The 21317-nt window shown below is 48.3% G+C and overlaps 1 long non-coding RNA gene across 1 annotated transcript in view; it reads left to right on the forward strand.

The window, feature by feature from the left end:
• The first annotated feature begins 815 nt into the window (after positions 1 to 815).
• Positions 816 to 21317, forward strand: part of LOC145860924 (uncharacterized) — a 38998-nt gene continuing 18496 nt past the window's right edge. Inside the window, exon 1 of the long non-coding RNA XR_014380703.1 lies at positions 816 to 1020. This is a non-coding gene — a long non-coding RNA (uncharacterized LOC145860924). The remainder of the gene's footprint in view (positions 1021 to 21317) is intronic.

Here is a 21317-nt window from a genome sequence, read left to right on the forward strand (position 1 = left end):
AGATGAAGTGAGAAGAAACCTCTGGGAGGGGTGCCAGAGGGGCCCACCACAACGACCCTCCTACTGCAGTCCTATCTCACACACATACACTTTCACGCCCATGAAAGGTTCTAGAATCAGGCAGGGCCATGACTACACCAGTGAGAGGAACCAATTAAGTTCCTGACTAGCAACAGAGATGTATTGGCTGTCTAGATGTGTAAGGAGTCCACTCCGCCTAGTAGGTTATAAATATATGTGCTTGTGTAATCATGTCTTGTCTTTGCAGCTGTATGACCCAGTTGGTGAATAAACTTGGTTTGAGCTTTTTCTAGTCGTCTGTTTGAGTTATTACTCTGTTTGTTCAGAACATAATAGTGGCAAGTAATAGTTGTTTGAGAATGCAGCTCCCTCACTAACAGTTCTAACTGACCGGTTCTCTCATTAAACAACACTGTAATGAACTCTGATTATCTTACAGTAACAAATTATCTGAATATACATACTTTTTTATACTAAAATGATAGAATGAGAATAGAAATGCCACACAATGTGGCATTACTGTTACAAAACTAAATATGGCCTATTGAACTGGTCCATTCCTCTTCAATGTTGAGAAGCTGCAGAGGTATAGTCTCAGGGTGACTAAGAATATAACAGTACAGGTAGTGATAGAGGTAAAAGAATGACGATGAAGAAGAAGAGAGAGGGGGATAAAGAAACAAAAGAGTGTAAGATAGGATGGAAAGAGCCCTAATGACGTGGCAAAGGGTTGTGTCTTGGAGAGAGACAGAGAGAGAGGGAGAGCAAGAGAGGGAGGAGGGGGAAGAGAGAGAGAGAAAGAGGGATAGACTGCTTCCAAGCACGGTACAGTACACTTCACCGCTACCCTGGAGAGAGAGAGAACACCATGACTGAGTAGCAGAGAGAGAGAGAGAGTGAGAGAGAAAGAAAGAGAGAGAGAGAGAAAGAAAGAGAGAGAGAGAAAGAAAGAAAGAGAGTGAGGGAGAGAGAGAGCACTCTCTTCCTACCTTCAACTGAGTAAGTACCCACCCTATTCGACATCGCTTTCTCTCTCAAGACTATTCAGCTGCTTCTCTTCTACTCTATTATCTCTGGTCATTCATTCTGCAGAGAACAGAACATTCATATTGTTTGTTTTTTCTTGATTTGTTTTTATATTTAAACTTGGGAGTATTTTCTTTTATCAAGATTATATCCATCAAAATCTGAAAAGAGTTGATCTACCAGTACATCGAGATGAAAATAGAATCTTATCACCTTCCTACATCGGCTACCGCTTCTGTTAATATGTTTAGCACTCTGGGGCAATCTCCTGGGTAACGGCTTTAGGAATGTGGTGGTGTGGTGAAAAGGGGTGCAACTGTGCATGTTAAGCAATATAAAATCTGATTGAATATTTCATTGTTCCTTCACTCAAGCTTACAGACAGTATTATCAGTCTGATGTCCAGTGACATGGCTCTTGCTACATTGCGGATATTGCTGGTGAATGGTCCTGGTGTATTCTGGGATATTAGTTGCAGAATATGGGGTGGGTTAGTGCTGTTCTGTTCAGTTGCTGAGGAGAGGCAGGGCAGGTGTGGAGAAGAAGCTTTGCTAAGAGGCATACAGTATACTGGCTGGTATATCATGCTTTCTACTCTCTGTGCTGTGTGTGTGTGTGTGTGTGTGTGTGTGTGTGTGTGTGTGTGTGTGTGTGTGTGTGTGTGTGTGTGTGTGTGTGCGTGCGTGCGTGCGTGCGTGCGTGCGTGCGTGTGTGCGCTCAGTGTGTGTGAGCGCTAAGGGTGTGTGTGTGTGTGCACTCAGTGTGTATGTGTGTGAACTCAGTGCGTGTGTGTGGGTGTGTGTGCTCAGTGTGTGTGTGTGCTCAGTGTGTGCTCAGTGTGTGCTCAGTGTGTGCTCTCTCTGTGTGTGTGTGTGTGTGTGTGTGTGTGTGTGTGTGTGTGTGTGTGTGTGTGTGTGTGTGTGTGTGTGTGTGTGTGTGTGTGTGTGTGTGTGTGTGTGTGTGTGTGTGTGTGTGTGTGCGCTCAGTGTGTGTGTGTGTGTGTGCTCAGTGTGTGTGTGCACTGAGTGTGTGTGGCATGCGCTCAGTGTGTGTCTCCTCAGTGTGTGTGCTCAGTGTGTGTGTGTGTGCTCAGTGTGTGTGTGCTCAGGTTGTCTGTGTTCAGTGTGTGTGTGAGTGTGCTGTGCGTGGGGGGACGGAGTGCATTTGGGACTGCTAGGCTTCCTGTGTGGGGTCAATTAAGTACTGCATGAGACAGATCACTAAAAGCCTGTCCCGTGAGGAGTGCTTTGTGTGTGTGTGTGTGTGTGTGTGTGTGTGTGTGTGTGTGTGTGTGTGTGTGTGTGTGTGTGTGTGTGTGTGTGTGTGCGTGCGTGCGTGCGTGCGTGCGTGCGTGCGTGCGTACATGTTTGCTTCTGTGTGTGTGTGCACGTGTGTGTGTATGTATTTTGTGTGTGTGTGCATTGGTGTTTGCGTAGCTGCGTGTGTGCCCGTGTGTTTGTGCGTGAGTACTGGCATATCAGTGTGCAATGCTTTGATTAAATTTGATGAACTAGCACAGTTTCTGTCTCTCGCTGCCTCTTTCCTGTCTCCAGAAAGATCCTCTCTAGTCACTCTGCAGGTCATTTTCTATTGGAATACTTCATGGAAATATAATGGAAATGTGTTTCGTCTATAAAGCTGGTTACACTTTATAGTAACTTTAATGAATAAGCCATTATACCTGCTTATAAATGTTTATAAATCCTTTAGATGCCTAATTTTCCTTTATTCCTTTGCACGCCCAAATTTTCAGTTTTTTATTTGTTAAAAAAGTTTGAAAAATCCAATAAATTTTGTTCCACTTCATGATTGTGTCCCACTTGTTGATGATTCTTCACAAAAAATTACAGTTTTATATCTTTATGTTTGAAGCCTGAAATGTGGCAAAAGGTCGAAAAGTTCAAGGGGGCCGAATACTTTCGCAAGGCACTGTATCTATGTAGTGTATGTCTCTGTCTCTGTCTATGTAGCAAATTCCTCTGTCCATGTAGTGTATGCCTCTGTCTATGTAGTGTATGTCTCTGTCTATGTAGTGTATATCTCTGTCTACGTAGTGTATATCTCTGTCTATGTAGCGTATTCCTCTGTCCATGTAGTGTATTCCTCTGTCCATGTAGTGTATGCCTCTGTCTATGTAGTGTATGTCTCTGTCTAAGTAGTGTATATCTCTGTCTACGTAGTGTATATCTCTGTCTATGTAGCGTATTCCTCTGTCCATGTAGTGTATTCCTCTGTCCATGTAGTGTATATCTCTGTCTATGTAGTGTATGTCTCTGTCTATGTAGTGTATATCTCTGTCTATGTAGTGTATGTCTCTGTCTATGTAGCGTATTCCTCTGTCCATGTAGTGTATATCTCTGTCTATGTAGTGTATGTCTCTGTCTATGTAGTGTATATCTCTGTCTATGTAGTGTATGTATCTGTCTAAGTAGTGTATGTCTTTGTCTATGTAGTATATGTCTCTGTCTATGTAGTGTATGTCTCTGTCTATGTAGTGAATGTCTCTGTCTATGTAGTGTATGTCTCTGTCTATGTAGTGTATATCTCTGTCTATGTAGTGTATATCTCTGTCTATGTAGCGTATGTCTCTGTCTATGTAGTGTATATCTCTGTCTATGTAGTGTATATCTCTGTCTATGTAGCGTATTCCTCTGTCCATGTAGTGTATTCCTCTGTCCATGTAGTGTATATCTCTGTCTATGTAGTGAATGTCTCTGTCTATGTAGTGTATGTCTCTGTCTATGTATGTCTCTGTCTATGTAGTGTATGTCTCTGTCTATGTAGTATATGTCTCTGTCTATGTAGTGTATGTCTCTGTCTATGTAGTGTATGTCTCTGTCTATGTAGTGTATCTCTCTGTTTATGTATGTCTTTGTCTATGTAGTGAATGTCTCTGTCTATGTAGTGAATGTCTCTGTCTATGTAGTGTATGTCTCTGTCTATGTAGTGTATGTCTCTGTCTATGTAGTGTATGTCTCTGTCTATGTATGTCTCTGTCTATGTAGTGTATCTCGCTGTCTATGTAGGGAATGTCTCTGTCTATGTAGTGTATGTCTCTGTCTATGTATGTCTCTGTCTATGTAGTGTATGTCTCTGTCTATGTAGTGAATGTCTCTTTCTATGTAGTGTATGTCTCTGTTTATGTAGGGAATGTCTCTGTCTATGTAGTGTATGTCTCTGCCTATGTATGTCTCTGCCTATGTAGTGTATGTCTCTGTCTATGTAGTGTATGTCTCTGTCTATGTAGTGTATGTCTCTGTCTATGTAGTGTATGTCTCTGCCTATGTAGTGTATGTTTCTGTCTATGTAGTGTATGTCTCTGTCTCTGTAGTGTATGTCTCTGTCTATGTAGTGAATGTCTCTGTCTATGTAGTGAATGTCTCTGTTTATGTAGTGTATGTCTCTGCCTATGTAGTGTATTTCTCTGTCTATGTAGTGTATGTCTCTGTCTATGTAGTGTATGTCTCTGTATATGTAGTGTATGTCTCTGTCTCTGTAGTGTATGTCTCTGTCTATGTCGTGTATGTCTCTGTCTATGTAGTGTATGTCTCTGTATATGTAGTGTATGTCTCTGTCTATGTAGTGAATGTCTCTTTCTAAGTTGTGTATGTCTCTGTCTATGTAGTGTATGTCTCTGTCTATGTATGTCTCTGTCTATGTAGTGTATGTTTCTGTATATGTAGTGTATGTCTCTGTCTATGTATGTCTTTGTCTATGTAGTGTATGTCTCTGTCTATGTAGTGTATGTCTATGTCTATGTAGTGAATATTTATGTGTATGTAGTGTATGTCTCTGTCTATGTAGTGTATGTCTATGTCTATCTAGTGAATATTTCTGTGTATGTAGTGTATGTCTCTGTGTATGCCTTATTCATCCAGGCTGTATCACAACTGGCCGGGATTGGGAGTCCCATAGAGCGGGTCACAATTGTCCCAGCGTCGTCCGGGTTTGGCAGTGTAGGCCGTCATTGTAAATAAGAATTTGTTCTTAACTGACTTGCCTAGTTAAATAAAGGTTAAAAAAAAGTGAATAAAAAATATATATAATAATAATTGCATCAGGAATATTTCTAGCCGTAACTGGAGAAGAGACGCCTCCTATTTTTTACAGCGGGCATACAGGCAGACGTGTGTGTGTCTGTTTGTTTGTGTGTGTCTGTGTGTGCGTGTTTGCGTCTGTGTGTGTCTGTGTGTCTGTGTTTTAAGTTTTCAAGTTTTATTAGTTGTACATACAGGATACCTCATGCTCCGATACCGTCTGCCCGACGATAAGTGAGAGAACAGCTCATGGCTGGGGTGTGTGGGATCCTTGATGTTGCTGCGTGACGTTCTCAGGCACCGTTTTGAGTAGATGTCCCGGATAGGTGGGAGCACGGTCCCAGAGATGTACTGGGCTGTCTTCACCACCCACTGGAGGGCCTTGCAGTCATGGACGGAGCAATTCTCATACCAGGCCGTGATTCAACCAGTCAGGACGCTCTCGATGGTGCAGTGGTAGTATTTTGAAAGGACCTGGGGCGGCATTCCAAATTTCTTCAGCCGCCTTAGGAAGTAGAGGCGCTGTTGCGCCCTCTTGACAAGAGTGCTGGTGTTGTTGGTCCATGTCAAGTCCTTGGTGATATGGACACTGAGGAACATAAAACTGCTGATTCTCTCTACTGCAGTCCCGTTGATGTGGATCAGGGCATGTTCCCTCCTCTGCTTCCTGAAGTCAACAATCAACTCCTTTGTTTTGCTGACTTTGAGGGAGAGGTTGTTGTCATGACTCGTCGTTGCTGGTAATCAGGCCTACAACCGTGGTGTCGTCAGCAAACTTGATGATGGAGTTGGGGTCATGCAAAGCCACGCAGTGAACAGGGAGTACAGCAGAGGACTGAGGACACACCCCTTAGGGGCCCCAGTGTTTAGAGTTAGTGTGGAGAAGGTGTAGTTGCCAATTCTCACAGCCTGTGGTCTGCCATCAGGAAGTCCAGAATCCAGTTGCAGAGCGTGGTGTCCAGACCCAGGCTTCTGAACTTGGTGTCAAGCTTGGAGGGAACAATAGTGTTGAATGATGAAATGTAGTCAATGAACAACATTCTCACGTACAGTGGGGGAAAAAGTATTTGATCCCCTGCTGATTTTGTACGTTTGCCCACTTACAAAGAAATGATCAGTCTATAATTTTAATGGTAGGTTTATTTGTTCAACAGTGAGAGACAGAATAACAACAAAAAAATCCAGAAAAACGCATGTCAAAAATGTTATAAAATTATTTGCATTTTAATGAGGGAAATAAGTATTTGACCCCTCTGCAAAACATGACTTAGTACTTGGTGGCAAAACCCTTGTTGGCAATCACAGAGGTCAGACGTTTCTTGTAGTTGGCCACCAGGTTTGCACACATCTCAGGAGGGATTTTGTCCCACTCCTCTTTGCAGATTTTCTCCAAGTCATTAAGGTTTCGAGGCTGACGTTTGGCAACTCGAACCTTCAGCTCCCTCCACAGATTTTCTATGGGATTAAGGTCTGGAGACTGGCTAGGCCACTCCAGGACCTTAATTTGCTTCTTCTTGAGCCACTCCTTTGTTGACTTGGCCGTGTGTTTTGGGTCATTGTCATGCTGGAATACACATCCACGACCCATTTTCAATGCCCTGGCTGAGGGAATGTAACGGCCGTCGTAGTAAGTGGACCAAAGCGTAGCGGGTTGAGTGCTCATTATATATTTATTTAGAACACTGATGAAAACAAAACAAGAAAACGTACGAACTAACAGGATTACAGGTTAAACACAGCTATGCAATCACAACTTCCCACAAAACCCAAACAAAACACACCCCTCTATATAGGACCTTCAATCAGAGGCAACAAGGAACAGCTGCCTCCAATTGAAGGCCAAATCAATAAACTAAACATAGAACTAAAAAGACGACTAGAACATAGATATATACTAACATAGAACATAGCCCAAAAACCCCGGAAAACACTAACCAAACACCCCTCTACATAAACACACACCCCGAACCACATAAAACAAATACCCCCCTGCCACGTCCTGACCAAACTACAATAACAAATAACCCCTTTACTGGTCAGAACGTGACAGTGCCCCCCCCCCCCCCCCCCCCAAAGGTGCAGACCCCGGATGCACCTTACACAAACAAATAAACACAAAATAAACCCCGCAAATCCTCCTACTGTGGAGGTGGCTCAGGCTCTGGCCTAAGTCCCCCACCTAACCTGTCCACCCCCGCTGAATACATATTTAATGTTACCCCTCCCGAAGTATCTGTGCTATGGCGCATTGCTGAAGACCTCAGGCTGATGCGCGTTGCTGGAGACCTCAGGCTGATGCGCGTCGCTGGAGACCTCGGGCTGAAGGGCGACTCTGGCTGCGCCGATTCCGGACTGTCGGCCGACTCTCGCTGCGTCGATTCCGGACTGTAGAGCGACTCTCGCTGCGTCGATTCCGGACTGTAGGGCGACTCTCGCTGCGTTGATTCCGGACTGTCGGGTGATTCACGCTGCGTCGATTCCGGACTGTAGGCCGACTCTCTCGGCTCTGGACTGTAGGCCGTCTCACTCGGTTCCGGACTGTAGGCCGACTCTCTCGGCTCTGGACTGTAGGCCGACTCTCTCGGCTCTGGACTGTAGGCCGTCTCACTCGGTTCCGGACTGTAGGCCGTCCCACTCGGTTCCGGACTGTAGGCCGTCCCACTCGGTTCCGGACTGTAGGCCGTCCCACTCGGTTCCGGACTGTAGGCCGTCCCCCTCGGTTCCGGACTGTAGGCCGTCTCACTCGGTTCCGGACTGTAGGCCGTCTCACTCGGTTCTGGACTCTGGGCCGTCTCTCCTGGTTCCGGACTTTGGGCCATCTCTAGACTGGGCACTGTCGCCGGACACTCTGGACGGGGCACTGTCGTCGGACACTCTGGATGGGGCACTGTTTCCGGACACTCTGGACGGGGTACTGTTGCCGGAAGCTCTGGACGGGGAACTGTCGTCGGAAGCTCTGGACGGGGTACTGTCGTCGGAAGCTCTGGATGGGGTACTGTCGTCGGAAGATCTGGACGGGGACTGTGCACTGAAAGCCTGATGTGTGGGGCTGGTAGTGGAGGTACCAGACTGGAGACACGCACCCAAAGGCTAGTGCGAGAAGCAGGAACAGGATGAGTTGGACTGGGCTGACGCACTGGAGGCCTGGTGTGTGGGGCTGGTACTGGAGATGCCAGACTGGATACACGCACCTCAAGGCTAGTGCGAGGAGTAGGAACAGGACGAGTTGGACTGGGTTGACGCACTGGAAGCCTGGTGCGTGGTGCTGGCTGTGGATGTGCCAGACTGGAAACACGCACCTCAGGGCTAGTGCGTGGAGCGGGAACAGGATGCACTGGACCATGGGTAAGCACTGGAGGTCTGGAGCGCACCTCCTGCACAACCCGTCCGGGCTGGATGGTCATAGTAGCCCTGTACGAGTGGAGTGCTGGCACAGGGCGAACTGGGCTGTGCAGAGGCCTGATGGTTGCCGTGCGTAGAGCAGGCGTAGGATAGCCTGGGCCTAGGAGGCGCACTGGTGACCAGATACGCTGCGCAGGCATCCTCCTTCCAGGCTGGATGCCCACTCTAGCACAGCACTTGCGAGGGGCTGGGATCACTCGCACCGGACTGTGCGTGCGCATGGGCGAGATCGTGCGCACTTCCGCATACACCGGCGCTCTCTTCACCACACGCTCCCCATAATAAGCACGGGGAGTTGGCTTAGGGCATACCCTTGGCCCAGCCAAACTACCCGTGTGCCCCCCCAATTTTTTTTTATTGGTGCTGCCTCTCCGGCTTCCTTGCCAGCCGTGTTCCCCTGTAACGTTCCCGGTCCTCTTCAGCCTCTCTCCATGGTCCCTCTCCGGCTAATATCTCCTCACAAGTCCAAAACTCACGATAGTCCACCTGCTGCTCCTTTACCCGCTGCTTGGTCCATTTGTGGTGGGAAGTTCTGTAACGGTCGTCGTATATACTGGACCAAAGCGCAGCGAGTTGAGTGCTCATTATATATTTATTTAGAACACTGACGAAAACAAAACAAGAAAACGTACGAACGAACAGGATTACAGGCTAAACAGACTGTCCATTATTTTCATTGTTGTACACAAGCAGTGTACTTCCCACAAAACCCAAACAAAACATACCCCTCTATATAGGACCTTCAATCAGAGGCAACAAGGAACAGCTGCCTCCAATTGAAGGCCAAATCAATAAACTAAACATAGAACTAAAAAGACTAGACTAGAACATAGAAATATACTAACATAGAACATAGCCCAAAAACCCCGGAAAACACTAACCAAACACCCCTCTACATAAACCCACACCCCGAACCACATAAAACAAATACCCCACTGCCACGTCCTGACCAAACTACAATAACAAATAACCCCTTTACTGGTCAGAACGTGACAGGGAAGGATGTTCTCACCCAAGATTTGACGGTACATGGCCCCATCCATCGTCCCTTTGATACGGCGAAGTTGTCCTGTCCCCTTAGCAGAAAAACACCCCCAAAGCATAATGTTTCCACCTCCATGTTTGACGGTGGAGATGGTGTTCTTGGGGTCATAGGCAGCATTCCTCCTCCTCCAAACACGGCGAGTTGAGTTGATGCCAAAGAGCTCCATGTTGGTCTCATCCGACCACAACACTTGCACCAGTTGTCCTCTGAATCATTCAGATGCTCATTGGCAAACTTCAGACAGGCATATATATGTGCTTTCTTGAGCAGGGGGACCTTGCGGGCGCTGCAGGATTTCAGTCCTTCACGGCATAGTGTGTTACCAATTGTTTTCTTGGTGACTATGGTCCAAGCTGCCTTGAGATCATTGACAAGATCCTCCCGTGTAGTTCTGGGCTGATTCCTCACCGTTCTCATGATCATTGCAACCCCACGAGGTGAGATCTTGCATGGAGCCCCAGGCTGAGGGATATTGAGTTCTTTTGTGTTTCTTCCATTTGCGAATAATCGCACCAAATGTTGTCACCTTCTCACCAAGCTGCTTGGCGATGGTCTTGTAGCCCATTCCAGCCTTGTGTAGGTCTACAATCTTGTTCCTGACATCCTTGGAGAACTCTTTGGTCTTGGCCATGGTGGAGAGTTTGGAATCTGATTGATTGATTGCTTCTGTGGACAGGTGTCTTTTATACAGGTAACAAGCTGCGGTTAGGAGCACTCCCTTTAAGAGTGAGCTCCTAATCTCAGCTCGTTACCTGTATAAAAGACACCTGGGAGCCAGAAATCTTTCTGATTGAGAGGGGATCAAATACTTATTTCCCTCATTAAAATGCAAATCAATTTATAACATTTTTGACATGCGTTTTTCTGGATATGTTTGTTGTTATTCTGTCTCTCACTGTTCAAATAAACCTACCATTAAAATTATAGACTGATCCTTTCTTCATCAGTGGGCAAACGTACAAAATCAGCAGGGGATCAAATACTTTTTTCCCTCACTGTAGGTGTTCCTCTTGTCCAGATGTTTTACTGCTGTGTGAATACGGTTGGCGTGTGTGTGCCTGCGTGCGGTTGGAAGGAGGGAGGAACACTTGTCTTTGAGAGTTGAGTGTCCTTGGTGTGGAAGCAGAGAAGCTAGGCTAGGACAGCTCACTACTGGAGAGAGATGAGCGATGCAGAGATGCATTGTTGTTGTGTCACGATGGTGGTGGAAGTGTATTGGAAAGACACACACACAAAGAAACACAATCACACCCACACAGAGTCAGGCAGGCATACAGTAAACAAGCAGTGTACGGAAACTTTAGATCAGGGGAGGACATGGAGAGGCGATGATGGTCCTGACTGCTTAGGACAGGATGAGGTATGAATATGTTTGTCTCTCATCTTTCTCTTCATGTCTAGATCCCTTTGCGTTGTCAGGGGACTCTCTCTGGGTCCAGTTGAACTTCCTCTGTCTGTAATTATATTTATGTTAGCTCACATGCTTCCAATTGGCTCATTCATCCCCCCTCCTCTCCCCTGTAACTATACCCCATGCAGGTCACTGCTGTAAATGAGAACGAGAATGTGTTCTCAGTCAACTTACCTGGTGAAATAGGGGTACAAAAATCTAATCAAATCAAATCACATTTTATTGGTCACATACACATGGTTAGCAGATGTTATTGTGAGAGTAGCGAAATGCTCGTGCTTATAGTTCCGACAGTGCAGTAATATCTAACAACTAATCTAACAATTCCACCACAACTACATAATACACACAAATCTAAGTAAAGGAATGGAATGGAATATATACATATAAATATATGGATGAGCAATGACCGAGCGGCATAGGCAAGATGCAATAGATGGTATAAAATACAGTATGAGATGAGTAATGCAAGATATGTAAACATTATTAAAGTGGCATGAATGAATAGTGATCCATTTAATTAAATGGCCAATGATTTCAAGTATGTATGTAGGCAGTAGCCTCTCTGTGTTAGTGATGGCTGTTTAACAGTTTGATGGCCTTGAGATAGAAGCTGTTTTTCATTCTCTCCGTCCCAGCTTTAATGCACCTGTACTGACCTCGCCTTCTGGATGGTAGCGGGGTGAACAGGCATTGGCTCGGGTGGTTGCTGTCCTTGATGATTATTTTGGCCTTCCTGTGATATCGGGTGCTGTAGGTGTCCTGGAAGGCAGGTAGTTTGCCCCTGGTGATGTGTTGGGCAGACCATCTGGAGAGCCCTGCGTTTATGGGCGGTGCAGTTGTCGTACCAGGCGGTAATGCAGCCCGACAGGATGCTCTCAATTGTGCATCTGTAAAAGTTTGTGAGGGTTTTAGGTGACAAGCCACATTTCTTCAGCCTCCTGAGGTTGAAGAGGCGCTATTGCACCTTCTTCACCACACTGTCTGTGTGGGTGGACCATTTCAGTTTGTCCGTGATGTGTACGCCGAGGAACTTAAAACTTTCCACCTTCTCCAATGCTGTCCCATCAATGTGGATAAGGGGGGTGCTCCCTCTACTGTTTCCTGAAGTCCACGATCATCTCTTTTGTTTTGTTGATGTTGAGTGAGAGGTTGTTTTCCTGATACAACACTCCGAGTGCCCTCACCTCCTCCCTGTAGGCTGTCTCATCGTTCTTGGTAATCAAGCCCACTGCTGTTGTGTCGTCTGAAAACTTGATGATTGAGTTGGAGGCGTGCATGGCCTCCAACAGGAACAATGCTGGCCATCTCGAAGCATGTGGGGACAGCATACTGGGATAGGGAGAGATTGAATATGTCCGTAAACACACTAGCCAGCTGGTCTGCGCATGCTTTGAGGACGCGGCTAGGGATGCCGTCTGGGCTGGCAGCCTTGCAAGGGTTAATACGTTTAAATGTCTTACTCACATCGGCCACGGAGAAGGAGAGGCAGGGCCCACAGTCCTTGGTAGCGGGCCGTGTCGGTGGCACTGTATTATCCTCAAAGAGGGCAAAGATGGTGTTTAGTTTGTCTGGAAGCAAGTTGTCTATGTCCGTGACGTGGCTGGTTTTCTTTTTGTAGTCCGTGATTGTCTGTAGACCCTGCCACATATGTCTCGTGTCTGAGCCGTTGAATTTCAACTCCACTTTGTCTCTATACTGTCATATTCGTATATGTAGGTGGCAGGGAAGTCAGGCGCAGGAGAAACCAATTTGGGGTTAAATACACAACATGTAATGAATGGGATTGGAACCAGGTGTGTAGGAAGACAAGACAAAACCAATGAAAAATGGATCAATGATGGCTAGAAGACTGGTGACGTCGACCGCCGAGCACCAGCCGAACAAGGAGGGGCATCGACTTCGGTAGAAGTCGTGACATATACTGACATTTCGCTTGTTTGATTGCCTTGCTGAGAGAATAACTACACTGTTTGTATTTGGCTATACACCCAGTCACCTTTTCATGGTTAAATGGGGTGGTTCGTGCTTTCAATTTTGTGTGAATGCCGCCATCTATCCACGGTTTCTGGTTAGGGTAGTGTCAGTCGTTGCTAGGAGTGGTGGTAGGAGTCAGGCGCAGAGAGCAGAGGTGAGGAACTGTGTGTTTATTCAATAAAAACACAACATGATCGACGCCAACACAACGGGCGTGAAAAATGCAAAGTGCCCAAACAACAGGTGCACAGCATGCATGAAAATAGAACAGTAGTAGATCGCCAGCACATCCAAATACAAAAACACAACCTGACGCTAAATAATCCCGCACAACACTGGGCGGGCTAACCAGGCTTAAATAACCAAAATCAAAAGACAAATGAGGAACAGGTGCAACCAATAAGACAAACCAAACGAAAAGGAAAAAAGGATCAGCGGTGGCTAGTAGGTGGGTGACGACGACCGCCGAGCGCCGCCCGAGCAGGCAGGGGAGCCACCTTCGGTGGGATTCGTGACAGTACCCCCCTCCTGACGTGCGGCTCCCGCAGCGCGCCGCCACCGACCTCGAGGGCGACCCGGAGGACGAGGCGCAGGGCGATCCCCATGAAGGCGGTGGAACTCCCTCAGTAGTGGAGGGTGCAAAATGTCCCTCCTGGGTACCCAGCACCTCTCCTCCGCGCCTTACCCCTCCCAGTCGACGAGGTACTGTAGGCCCCGCCCCCGAAGTCTGGAGTCCAGAATGGCGCGTATTTTATACGCCGGGGACCCCCCAATGTCCAGCGGGGGGGGAGGAACCTCCGGCACCTCACCTTCCTGCATGGGACCAGCCACCACCGGCCTGAGGAGAGACACATGAAACGAGGGGTTAATACGGTAGTAAGATGGAAGTTGTAACCGGTAACACACCTCGTTTATCCTCCTCAGGACTTTAAACGGCCCTACACACTGCGGGCCCAGCTTCCGGCAGGGCAAGCGGAGGGGCAGGTTTCTAGCCGAGAGCCAGACTCGATCCCCTGGTGCAAACACAGGGGTCTCACTGCGGTGCTGGTCAGCGCTCTTCTTCTGCCGTCCACTCGCCTTTGTAAGTGCGTCTTTGACGGCTCTCCAGGTGTCCTTCGAGCGCTGCACCCAATCCTCCACCGCAGGAGCCTTGGTCTGGCTCTGGTGCCATGGAGCCAGGACCGGCTGGTAGCCCAACACGCACTGGAACGGTGACATGTTGGTTGATGAGTGCCGTAGAGAATTCTGGGCTATTTCTGCCCATGGCACGTATGTCGCCCATTCTCTGGGCCGGTCCTGGCAATACGTCCTTAGAAACCTACCCACCTCTTGGTTCACCCTCTCCACCTGCCCATTACTCTCGGGGTGGAAACCCGAGGTCAGGCTGACCGAGACCCCCAAACGTTCCATGAACGCCCTCCAAACTCTGGACGTGAACTGGGGACCCCGATCAGAAACGATGTCCTCGGGCACCCCATAGTGCCGGAAGACATGGGTAAACAGGGCCTCCGCAGTCTGCAGAGCCGTAGGGAGACCGGGCAACGGGATGAGACGACAGGACTTCGAGAACCGATCCACAACGACCAGGATAGTGGTGTTCCCCTGTGATACGGGAAGGTCAGTGAGGAAGTCCACTGATAAGTGTGACCACGGCCGCTGTGGAACGGGAAGGGGGTGTAATTTCCCTCTAGGCAGGTGTCGAGGAGCCTTGCTCTGAGCGCACACCGAGCAGGAGGAAACATAAAACCGCACGTCCTTACCCAAGGTGGGCCACCAGTACTTCCCCCTCAGGTTCCGCACTGTCCTCTCGATCCCAGGGTGACCCGAAGAGGGGAGATTATGGGCCCATCGAATCAATCGATCACGGAGACCAAGCGGTACGTACTGAACCCCTGTCGGACACTGCGATGGTGCAGGTTCCGACCTTAACGCCCGCTCGATCTCCGCGTCCAACTCCCATACCACCGGAGCTACCAAACACGACGCCGGAAGAATGGGAGCCGGATCGATGGCCCTCTCCTCGGTGTCATATAGGCGGGACAGTGCGTCGGCCTTCGTGTTCAGTGAACCTGGCCGATAAGAGATGGTGAACCGGAAACGGGTAAAGAACATGGCCCACCTGGCCTGACGCGGATTCAGTCTCCTAGCTGCCCGGATGTACTCGAGATTACGGTGGTCAGTCCAGATGAGGAAAGGGTGCTTTGCCCCCTCAAGCCAATTTCTCCACACCTTCAGAGCCTTGACCACAGCTAACAACTCCCTGTCCCCCACATCATAGTTCTGCTCCGCCGGCCCTAGCTTCCTAGAGAAGAAAGTGCACGGGCGGAGTTTGGGTGGCGTGCCCGAGCGCTGTGATAGCACGGCCCCCACCCCAGTCTCGGACGCGTCCACCTCCACTATGAATGCCAAAGAGGGATCCGGATGAGCCAGCACTGGAGCGACGGTAAACAGCTCCTTCAGGCGACTGAACGCTCTGTTCGCCTCTGCTGACCAGCGCAAGCGCACCAGACCCCCCTTCAGCAGTGAGGTAATGGGAGCAGCAACTTGACCAAAGCCCCGGATAAACCTCCGGTAGTAATTGGCAAACCCTAAAAACCGCTGCACCTCCTTTACCGTGGTCGGAGGCGGCCAATTACGCACGGCTTTAATGCGGTCATCCTCCATCACCACCCCCGAGGTGGAAATGCGATACCCCAGGAAGGAAACGGCTCGTTTGAAAAACTCACATTTCTCAGCCTTGACGTACAGGTCATTCTCCAGCAGTCGCTCAAGCACCTTGCGCACCAGGGAGACATGCGCGGCGCGGGTGGCGGAATAAATCAAGATGTCGTCAATATACACCACCACCCCCTGTCCGTGCAGGTCCCTGAGAATCTCGTCAACAAAGGATTGAAAGACGGCTGGAGCATTCTTTAACCCGTACAGCATGACGAGGTACTCATAGTGGCCCGATGTGGTACTAAATGCGGTTTTCCACTCGTCTCCTCCCCGGATACGCACCAGATTGTACGCGCTCCTGAGGTCCAGTTTCGTGAAAAAACGCGCCCCGTGAAATGATTCCACCGCCGTAGCGATGAGAGGTAGTGGGTAACTGAACCCTACTGTGATGGAATTTAGACCTCGATAATCAATGCACGGACGCAACCCTCCATCCTTTTTCTTCACGAAAAAGAAACTCGAGGAAACGGGTGACATGGAGGGCCGAATATACCCCTGTCTCAGAGATTCCGTGACATATGTCTCCATAGCCAACATCTCCTCCTGTGACAATGGGTACACGTGACTCCTGGGAAGTGCAGCGTTTACCTGGAGATTTATCACGCAATCCCCTCGTCGATGAGGTGGTAATCGGGTCGCACTCTTTTTACAGAAGGCGATAGCCAAATCGGCATATTCTGAGGGAATGCGCACAGTGGAAACCTGGTCTGGACTCTCCACCGTCGTCGCACCAATGGAAACTCCCTTACACCTGCCTGAGCACTCCTCTGACCACCCTCTGAGAGCCCCCTGTCTCCACGAAATATTGGGATTGTGATTGGCCAGCCAGGGAATCCCCAGCACCACCGGAAACGCAGGAGAATCAATGAGGAAGAGACTAATCCGTTCCCCATGATCCCCCTGCGTTACCATGTCCAGTGGCACCGTGGCCTCCCTGACCAGTCCTGACCCTAATGGTCTGCTATCTAAGGAGTGCACGGAAAAGGTTGGTCCAATGACACCAGGGGAATCCCTAGCCTTAATGCGAGCCCACGATCCATAAAGTTTCCAGTTGCGCCTGAATCGACTAGCGCCTTATGCTGGAAAGAGGGAGAAAACAAGGGGAAGTTACTAAAACGAACATGTGACCAACAGGGAGCTCTGGGTGAGGTTGGTGCTTACTCACCTGAGATGGACGAGGAGTGCTCCGCCTGCCATCCCGATTCCCAGAGGAGCTCCCCCAGCACCTGTCGGTAGTGTGTCCTCTCCGACCACACTGGATACAAGGGGAGCCTCCTCCTCCGGTTCCCCTGGACGCGGCCCCCCCTAGCTCCATAGGAATGGGAGCTGGAGGACCTGGAGGTGGAACCAACAGGGCCCCGTCTGGACGCCCGCGCGCAGCCAGCAGATTGTCAAGACGAATGGACATGTCGATTAGTTCGTCTAGCGACAGGGTAGTGTCCCGACAGGCTAGCTCACGGCGGACGTCCTCCCGGAGGCTACACCGATAGTGGTCCATCAGGGCCCTGTCGTTCCACCCCGCTCCAGCAGCCAAGGTCCGGAACTCCAGAGCAAAGTCCTGTGCGCTCCTCGTCTCCTGACGCAGGTGGAACAGCCTTTCACCCGCCGCCCGGCCTTCTGCTGGGTGGTCGAACACGGCCCGGAACCGGCGGGTGAACTCAGGGTAGTGATCCCTTGCCGAGTCTGGGCCGTACCACACTGCGTTGGCCCACTCCAGGGCACGTCCCGTTAAGCAGGAGACGAGGACGCTTACGCTCTCCTCTCCGGAGGGAGCTGGATGAACGGTGGCCAGGTACAAATCCAACTGTAGCAGGAACCCCTGGCACCCCGCCGCCGCTCCATCGTACTCCCTGGGGAGAGCCAGGCGTAGGGCTCCGGGTCCGGACGTCGGTGGAGGGGTAGATGGTGGAGGAGGAGTTGGTGCTGGGGATGCGGTAGGGAGGCCACTCCTCTCCCATCGGTCCATCCTCTCCATCATCTGCTCCATCGCTGAGCCGATTCGGTGGAGGATGGTGGTATGGTGAAGGACCCGTTCCTCCATCGATGGGAGAGGAGGGGAGGCTGCTCCTGCTGACTCCATAGCGTGGTGCGGGATTCTGTCAGTCGTTGCTAGGAGTGGTGGTAGGAGTCAGGCGCAGAGAGCAGAGGTGAGGAACTGTGTGTTTATTCAATAAAAACACAACACGATCGACGCCAACACAACGGGCGTGAAAAATGCAAAGTGCCCAAACAACAGGTGCACAGCATGCATGAAAATAGAACAGTAGTAGATCGCCAGCACATCCAAATACAAAAACACAACCTGACGCTAAATAATCCCGCACAACACTGGGCGGGCTAACCAGGCTTAAATAACCAAAATCAAAAGACAAATGAGGAACAGGTGCAACCAATAAGACAAACCAAACGAAAAGGAAAAAAGGATCAGCGGCGGCTAGTAGGTCGGTGACGACGACCGCCGAGCGCCGCCCGAGCAGGCAGGGGAGCCACCTTCGGTGGGATTCGTGACAGGTAGGTTTTAATAGTCACAGTGGGTACAACATCTCCTATGCACTTCCTTATAAACTCACTCACAGAATCAGCATATAAATCTATTTTATTTTCTGAGGCTACCCGGAACATGCCCCGCGTTATCAAGACAATCTTGAAGCGTGGATTCCGATTGGTCAGAGCAGCGTTGCATGGTCCTCATCAGGGTACATCCTGTTTGAGTTTCTGCCTATAGGAAGGGAGGAGCAAAATGGAGTCGTGGTCAGATTTGCCAAAGGGAGGGCGGGGAAGGGCCTTGTATGCATCGCGGAAGTTAGAGTAGCAGTGATCCAGTGTTTTGCCAGTGCGAGTGCTACAATCAATATGCTGATAGAATTTAGGTAGCCTTGTTCTCAAATTTGCTTTGTTAACCTCTTGGGGCTAGGTGGGACGCTAGCGTGCCACCCGTGGTGCACTCCATCAACAGCAGGTGCATTTCAAGAGCGGCAAATTTGAATCCAAATAAATGTCAAAATTCAAATTTTTCAAAAATACAACTATTTTACACCATTTGAAAGATAAACATCTCCTTAATCTAACCACGTTTTACGATTTCAAAAAGGTTTTACGGCGAAAGCATAAATTTAGAGTATGTTAGGACAGTACATTTACAAGAGTTGTGTGTAATGTTTTGTCAAGTCAAAGACAGGGTCACCAAAACCATAAAACCAGCTAAAATGATGCACTAACCTTTTACAATCTCCATCAGATGACACTCCTAGGACATTATGTTAGACAATGCATGCATTTTTAGTTCTATCAAGTTCATATTTATATCCAAAAACAGCGTTTTACTATGGCATTGATGTTGAGGAAATCGTTTCCCTCCAATAACCGGCAGTCAAGTCAGCGTCACAAATTAAATAATTAAAATTAGAAAACATTGGTAAAATATTATATTGTCATTTAAAGAATTATAGATTTACATCTCTTGAACGCAATCAACTTGCCAGATTTAAAAATAACCTTACTGGGAAATCACACTTTGCAATAATCTGAGCACTGCGCCCAGAAAAATACGCGTTGCGATACAGACTAGACGTCATGTTGGGGAGATCTAAAATCGAAAATACTATGTAAATAATCCATTACCTTTGATTCTCTTCATCAGATGTCACTTCCAGGTATCACAGGTCCATAACGAATGTAGTTTTGTTCAAAAAAGCTCATCATTTATGTCCAAAAATCTCCGTCTCGTTAGCACATGATGTAAGCCAGCCGGACTTCTCGTCATGAACGAGGGGAAAAAATATATTTCCGTTCGTTCAAACATGTCAAACGTTGTATAGCATAAATCATTAGGGCCTTTTTTAACCAGAACATGAATAATATTCAAGGTGGACGAATGCATACTCTTTTATAACGTATTGGAACGAGGGTACCCAACATGAACTCGCGCGCCAGGTGTCTAATGGGACATCATCGTTCCATGGCTCTTGTTCGGTCAGATCTCCCTCCAGAAGACTCAAAACACTTTGTAAAGGCTGGTGACATCTAGTGGAAGCAATAGGAAGTGCCAAAATATTCCTAAGCCCCTGTGTTTTTCAATGGGATAGGTTTAAAGTCAATACAACACATCAGGTATCCACTTCCTGTCAGAAAATGTCTCAGGGTTTTGCCTGCCAAATGAGTTCTGTTATACTCACAGACACCATTCAAACAGTTTTAGAAACTTTAGAGTGTTTTCTATCCATATATAATAAGTATATGCATATTCTAGTTACTGGGTAGGATTAGTAACCAGATTAAATCGGGTACATTTTTTTTATCCAGACGTGCAAATGCTGCCCCCTAGACCCAACAGGTTAAACTCCCCAGATACAATAAATGCTGCCTCAGGATATATGGTTTCCAGTTTCCATAAAGTCCAGTGAAGTTCCTTGAGGGCCATCGTGGTATCGGCTTGAGGGGGTATATACACGGCTGTGACAATAACCGTCGATTCTGTTTGGAGATAATAAGGTCGGCATTTGATTGTGAGGAATTCTAGGTCAGGTGAACAAAAGGACTTGAGTTCATGTATGTTGTTACAATTACACCATGAGTCGTTAATCATGAAACATACACCCCCACCCTTCCCGGAGAGATGTTTATTTCTGTCGGCGCGACGCACAAAGAATCCCGGTGGCTGTACCAACTCCGACAGCAAATCCCGAGTGAGCCATGTTTCCGTGAAACAGAGTATGTTACAATCCCTGTTGTCTCTCTGTAAAGCAAACCGTCACATTGGGTAGCTGGGTGACAAGTACTTACATTGCTCCTCTAACGGAGGTGGTTCAGTGAATCATGCTTGTGATTCAGCGTTACCTTGCCTGAGACCTGAAGACTTGCGTTAGCTCCCTGATATGATGCCTAGGGCTTTAGCTCTGCAGGTTAAGACAGTCGAATTGAACATCCTCTGTCTGTAATGCTATCCCAGATCACATGAACACATGTTCCGGTGCTCTGCTGGGTGTCTCGAAGACCTACAAGTCCCTCTGAGTACCTGGGTGACAGGATTACCTCTGGTCTTGTACAGAGGGACTGATTCCTCTACTGGCTCGGGTACTTTATTTTTTTCCAGGAAGGTTCTAGCAACCAGGGGCGCAACTTTCACTGGGGACGAGGGGGACATGCCCCATTCTGAAATTGCATTTTGCCCAACCCCACCACAGTTTTATCATTGGAATGTGGTAGAAAACGAGGCAACTGTGTGCTTTAGGACCATGCGGACGCCTCTGAGTCGTCGGGTAGGCTGTTTGGAGTGTTTATCCAACCGGATAAAAAAATGTATAATAATAATAATTATGCCTCCCCTTCACTTCTAAAATCAAAGTTGCGCTCCTGCTAGCAACTATGGTGGATGAGTAACCAGGTCAGCACAGGATAGCTTGGCTTTGATTGGCTCGACTCAGTAGTGTGAAGTAGTGTAATGAGCTCATAAAAGATGGAAGGAACATGTCAAATCACATTCAGGTCTTTGGGGTGAAGGCAACTGTCCTAATGACTACCTGGCTGTGATCATCTCTGTACAGTGTAGTGTTCACAGATACTGTCTGGTGGTATATCTGGCTTCAGTGGATTTGAATGGTCAAAGACATGAGCTCATAGAAGACAGGAGGAACAGGTCAAATCCCACCCAGGCCAGGGTTGTGGACTGGAGTGGAGGAAC

Source organism: Salmo salar, chromosome 15 (genome assembly GCF_965601325.2).
Source record: "Salmo salar chromosome 15, fSalSal1, whole genome shotgun sequence".
In the NCBI taxonomy this organism is placed as follows: Eukaryota; Metazoa; Chordata; class Actinopteri; order Salmoniformes; family Salmonidae; genus Salmo; species Salmo salar.